Source organism: Propithecus coquereli, unplaced genomic scaffold (genome assembly GCF_000956105.1).
Source record: "Propithecus coquereli isolate 6110/MARCELLA unplaced genomic scaffold, Pcoq_1.0 Scaffold869, whole genome shotgun sequence".
NCBI lineage: Eukaryota > Metazoa > Chordata > Mammalia > Primates > Indriidae > Propithecus > Propithecus coquereli.
The window spans coordinates 263,433-269,087 of NW_012154940.1; the positions used below are offsets into that span (position 1 = coordinate 263,433).

The window sequence follows — 5,655 nt, forward strand, 5'->3', positions numbered from 1 at the left end:
GTGTCTTCCCCTACGGCACCGGAGAATGAAGGGGCGGGTCAGACAAACACAGAAGGAAGGCAGCTGCCAGGAGCAGCATGGCCTGCCCCACGCGCGGAGCCGGGCAGGAAGTCGCCAGGAAGGACAGGCGGCCCGCTTTGTTAGGTGTTGTGAACTAAAATAAAATTTTAAGGCTCACCCCCCGACCGGTTGACTAAATGGACCCCCTCGTGGCCAAAGGAATACCCTAAAACTAAATTGCCTGCCAGGAGGAAGGAGGTCAGACATGCCTTATCATGCCCCCCTCCCTTCTTGGGGACATCCTTTGTAACCCATTAACAGGCCTAAGGGTATGCAAGACACACCTGCAGGTCCTCAATTTACACACCAAATCTATGTCCAGTGCTTTATCTCTGATAAAGAGCTCCTTATGTTGAAATATTCCAAGCCTCTAGACAAAGCTTCATGTCTTTAACCAATTACAGGCCAAAGAATCTTTTAACCCACCTATAACCTGTAAGCCCCCGCTTCGAGATGGCCCACCTTTTCCGGCCAAATCAATGTACGCCTCCCACGTATTGCTTTACGACTTTACCTGTAACCCCTGCCTCCCTGAAATGTATAAAACCAAACTGTAACCCAACCTCAGCGAGTCCACTTGCTCAAGGCCTCTTGGACGTGGCTCCGAGTCATGGTCCTCAAATTTGGCTCAGAGTAAATCTCTTTAAAATTATTTTACAGAGTTTGGTCTTTTTTTCCGTTGACAGTGTGAAGGTCAAGGTTAAATCACTGAACGCGATCAGGGGTCCGATGGCGGCTTGGTCTGAGCAGAGCACCTCCCGCCAGCCCCGACCAGGCTCCACCTCCCACGACAGCAGGGACACCACGTTTTGTCCCCTCTCCTAGAGCTGCCAGAACAGACTGAGGAGAAAGTGATCAGAAATGAGCAATCCCAGGGCTGCAGACAGGCAGAGAACGACTAAAGCAAACTCAACAGCAAACAAAACATACCACATGTGAGATGATCAGGGCCAGAGGAGGTCACCTCATGATGGCCGGGTTCAGCTCTCAGGAAGGTACAAGTGTACACGTACACGCCTGACACCATGGCCTGCGAGCACAGAGAGCAAAAACACGGAGGAACCTGGCAGCCACCATCTGGGGGAGCAAGACCTGCGCCTCTTTCGCTCATTTCACAGGTGACCGCTGCACAACGCCCAGGGCCACGGGGAAGCTACTGCACAGAGCTCAGGTCTGTGGCTCCCGTGGACCAACTCACTCAGAACAGCAAGACCCGGCCGGGCGCGGTGGCTCACGTCTGTAATCCCGGCGCTCTGGGAGGCCGAGGCAGGAGGATCGCTTGAGCCCCGGAGTCTGAGGTTGCTGTGAGCTAGGCTGACGCCACGGCACTCTAGCCCAGGCGACAGAGCAAGACTGTCTCAAAAAAAAAACAACAAAAAACAGAGCACCAAACTGTTTAAAATATGTGTGTCTGGAATATTCCATAGCAGTGGAAATGAAGGTATCCGCTGCTGGCAACATGGATAGATCCTGAGAGTGGAAAAGCAGGTGCACACGCCCATCTTCCCATGGCCAACATGCGGTGGCACAAGGCCCAGAGTTCCCACCAGGCCCTGGTTGCTCCAAGCCCTGCCACCCACCCTCCTCCACTCCAGACACTTCACACCTCTGCCCCTTTCCTCCACCCCCCCTGCCCCCAGTTCTCCTGGCTGGGGAGTCCCCAGCTCTAGCCCAAGGCTGAGCACAGGACTGTCAGGTGAGGCTTCATCTGCACTGTCCCCACACCCCGCCCCCACACTGTCAGGTATTTTAAAACATCCAGGACAAAGATCTCAAAAGCTTCCAGGGAGGGAAAAACAAAAACACTCACATCATATGTATTAATAGTCATTATCGTGGTTGGGAAAAAACACAACAACAAAAACCACTCACATTTAAAAACAGCATCACAATGACATTGAGTAGCCCATTGGGAGCTGGCGGAGGGTGGGTGCACAGAAGCTCTTTCCCACCTGGAATTCCGAGCCCCTAAGCTGCCAGTGCTGGGCAGGAAAATACCTGCAGACACACGCGGCCCATAAACACTTGCCGTTTAGCGCTGGGGGGGCGGGAGAGAGATTTCACCTGAGGCAGTAATACCAAGCAGGACCCAGAAAACACGGGGCACAACGGGGTCCCAGCAGGTGGAGCAGGACCCCGCACTCCAGAGAAGAGACAGACTGAGATGACAGCAAAAAAGTCTGTGACCTCTGTCTGGGGGGTTTGGAAAAATGAATGACAGTCTGTCAAAAAATGATACAAATAAAGAAGTGAGACGATTATTAACCCCGGAAAAAACAAAGTCATCGTAATAAAAATCATAATCAGAGCCACAGCAACGAAACCCATGAACCGTAACACCAAAAACACCCAGCTGACAGGACTTCATTAACATCAAATACAATACTTTTGTTCTAAAAACACCATCGCAAAAATGAAAGGCCAACCAGAGTAGGGAAAAGTACTTGCGAAATATACACCTGATCAAGGACTTCTGTCTGGGACAGAGACAACCCGTGTAACTCAACAAGACACAAACGCAAATAAAATGCAGATGGAAAGACTCGGACACTCACTAAAGAAGGTAAACGCGGCAAATGATCGCACGAAAAGACGATCAACGCCATTCACTAATCAGAGAAGTGCAAATTTGGCAACACCCAAAACTAAAAACAACCCAAACGTCCACCAACAGATGAGCGTACAAACAAACTGTGGCAGGTGCACACAATGGAACACGACCAGCAGTAAAACGTAACATCGATACACACAACACCACAGATGAATCCTGAAATAATTATGCAGATCGAAAGCCAGACAAAAACAGAATGCATACTGCGTGATTCCATTTACATAAAACTCCAGCAAATGCTCGCTCAACTACAGTGACAGAAAGCGCATCCGTGGTTGCCTGGAGATGGGGAGGGAGCTCCCCAGCTCGAGGGAGGGGCCCAGGGACGGGCAAGGTCACTGACCATGGCAACGGCTTCACAGGTGTACACGCATGTCAAAACCCATCAAGTTACACACATTTTTTTTTTTACAGAGATGAGGTCTTGCTCTGTCGCCCAGGCTGGAGTGCAGTGGCATGATCACAGCTCGCTGCAGCCTCCAACTCCCAGGCTCAAGTGATCCTGCGGCCTCCGCCTCCCAAAGCGTGGATTACAGGCCTGAAGCCGCCGCACCTGTGTTATATGCTTAAGTATGTGCAATTTACTGTACTTCAATTACCTCTCAATAAAGCTGTAAAAAAAAAAAAAGTAATCATAATATTCTATATGTCTTAGCCTGAAAAGGATTTATAGCATCATCATACAAACACCATATACTGATTTAAGCAACAATTGTGCTAATTATAGTGAGTAGGGCAGGGGGACAGTATAAGAAAGCTAAACCCAAACCCTTCTACAAGAATCCATTACACAATGTCTAAAATTTTAAAAAGTGGGGAAAGAAACAGCATAAAACTGCCTTTTCAGACACATGGCAGCAGACACCAGGACACCAGCCTGGGAGCTGCCTCCGGAAGCGGGGCCTGGGCACAGCGCCGAGGGTGGGGAAAGAACCGACTCCTTCTAAACCAAGAGTGTGTTGCTTTGATAAAAGTTCAACTCCCAACCCTCTGTCCCAGCAATTCCACTCCTAGGTACAGGCCCGAGATGGAAACACGTCCACATGGATGCTTGTATGCGGGTGTTCACAGGAGCATCACCCACAGCAGCCTGGTGGGGAGAGCGGCCAATAGGCGAGGACAGACGGACGGATGACAGCATGGTCCGTCCACACAAGGGAACGTCACTCAGCCCTAACTAGGGACAAGGCGCTGATGCCTGCTACAGCAGGAACGAGCCTCAAAACACGCTCAGCAAACGTAGCCAGACGCACGAGGCCACGTGCTATATGAGCTGGTCTACACGGAGCGCCCAGAACAGGCAAATCCACACAGACAGACACGGATCAGTGGTTGCCAGGGGCCGGGGATGTGGGGAACAGGCAGTGACTGCCTAATGTGCACGGAGTTTCTTTTCAGGGTGATGGAAAAGTTTTGGAGTTAGATTACGGTAATGCCTGCAAACTCTGAATGCACTAAAAACCGTTGAATTCTACACTCAAAATGGGTTTTTGTGCAGCATGTGAATTATGTCAATAAAGCCATTACTGAAAGAAAAACTCCCACTCCCAGAGCAAGGCTGGCATCTGGCTGGCCACCACTGCAGACACACGGGAGGGGCTCTCCGACCAGCCCTGGCGGGGATTTCAAAGAACCACACAGGGGCTCTCGCACGACACCCCCCGGCTTCCCTCTGAGGAGCCAAGAGGGCCAGGCTTCCTCTCCAAGCTCTGCAGACCCAGATGGGGGCCCAGAGGCTCCAGGGCAGGGCCCCACGTGGCACTGTGTATCACAGTGGAGTCCTGGCCTGCACCGCCTTAACGTCTACACCCCACCAGCCAGGCGGAGGCCGAGGGCCCGAGTGCAGCTGGACGCCCAGTGACTCCACCCGTGGGGCCTGGTACCCTCCGCCCTCCTCCCAGTCCAGGTAGGTCCCATGGCTGCATCTGTTGACACAACAGCGTCTCCTGGAATCATGAGACCCAAGGCGCACGCCCCAGTGGGCCTGCCCTGGGGGTCCTGGGCCCGGGACACCTGGGCTCAGCCTCGGTGTCCACAAACCAGGGGGTGTGAAGGCGCCTCACAGTCTGCGGCCCCTAAGCCTCGCCCCCCGGAGGACGCTGTGAGGTGCATGAAAACAAGGGGAGCTGTGTGCGTGGGGTCTTGCCTGAAAGCCACAGCGTGGGGAAGACAGAGGCCCCTCCCGGGAGTTGGAATTGACAGACACGGAGAGAAACCCGGAACCCCGAGATGCACCTGCGACCGGGCCTCCCGCTGGGCTCAGGCACGTCAGCCCCTGGGTGACATCAGGAGGCGGCGGGCTCACATCGCCCTCCACACTCTCACTGCCCGCGTGCACAGACTACATCCCGGGACAGCGGCCACAGGGACACTTCCGTGGACAAGGCCGGCCTGTCCTCTGTGACCAAAGGGTGGAAGAATCCCAGTGGTTTCCCCACCAGTTCAGGCTTTCTGTCAAAGGCTGGTCTGCCGGCCACTGTCAGCCACTGCCCTCCTAGGTCAGGAGGGCCACGGGAACGTGGACTGAGCCTAAACCGGACTTGCAACACCACCACTCAGGGACTGTGACTCGCGTTACACAGTGTTCCTTGGCTACAGGAGTAACACAAGTTCATCACAGATTATTTGCAAAACAGAGAAAAAGCATAGAGAAAACAACAGTCTGGCCAGGTGTGGTGGCGCAGGCCTATAATCCCAGCACTTGGGAAGCTGAGGCAGAAGGGCTGCTTGAGGCCAGGAGTTTGAGAACAGCCTTGGCAACGACTTTACAAAAAACTAAAAAAATTAGGCATGGTAGTGGCGCCTGCAGTCCTAGCTACTCGGGAGGCTGAGGCAGGAGCATCACTTGAGCCCAGGAGTTGGAGGTTGCTGTGAGCTGTGATGACATCACTGCATTCCAGCCCAGGTGACAGAGCAAGGCCCTGTCTCAAAAAACAAAAACAAAAATGCTAATTGTAGTCTCCAGGGCAATCACTTAAAAAAAA

General features: G+C 52.9%; 1 protein-coding gene across 5 annotated transcripts in view; it reads right to left on the reverse strand.

The window, feature by feature from the left end:
* Positions 1–5,655, reverse strand: part of BAIAP2 (BAI1-associated protein 2) — a 68,580-nt gene that overhangs the window by 44,619 nt on the left and 18,306 nt on the right. The window lies entirely within an intron of this gene.